Here is a 391-nt window from a genome sequence, read left to right on the forward strand (position 1 = left end):
CCGCATAGCACAGGGAGATCAGCTCGGTGGTTTGTGACCACCTAGAGGGGTGGGATGGGGAGGGTGGGAGGGAGGGAGACGCAAGAGGGAGGAGATATGGGGACATATGTATATGTATAGCTGATTCACTTTGTTATAAAGCAGAAACTGACACACCATTGTAAAACAATTATACTCTAATAAAGATGTTTAAAAAATAAATAAAAATTAAAAAAAACAGAGATAATAATAGTACCTACATCATAAGATTGTTGTAAACATTGAATAAAATAAAATATTAAATAAATAAATAAATAAAGAGAAAATGGTCAGAAGAACCTAGGGGCAAGACGGGAATAAAGATACAGACCTACTAGAGCATGGACTTGAGGACACAGGGAGGGGGAAGGGT

The sequence above is a fragment of the Physeter macrocephalus genome, chromosome 14 (genome assembly GCF_002837175.3).
Source record: "Physeter macrocephalus isolate SW-GA chromosome 14, ASM283717v5, whole genome shotgun sequence".
NCBI lineage: Eukaryota > Metazoa > Chordata > Mammalia > Artiodactyla > Physeteridae > Physeter > Physeter macrocephalus.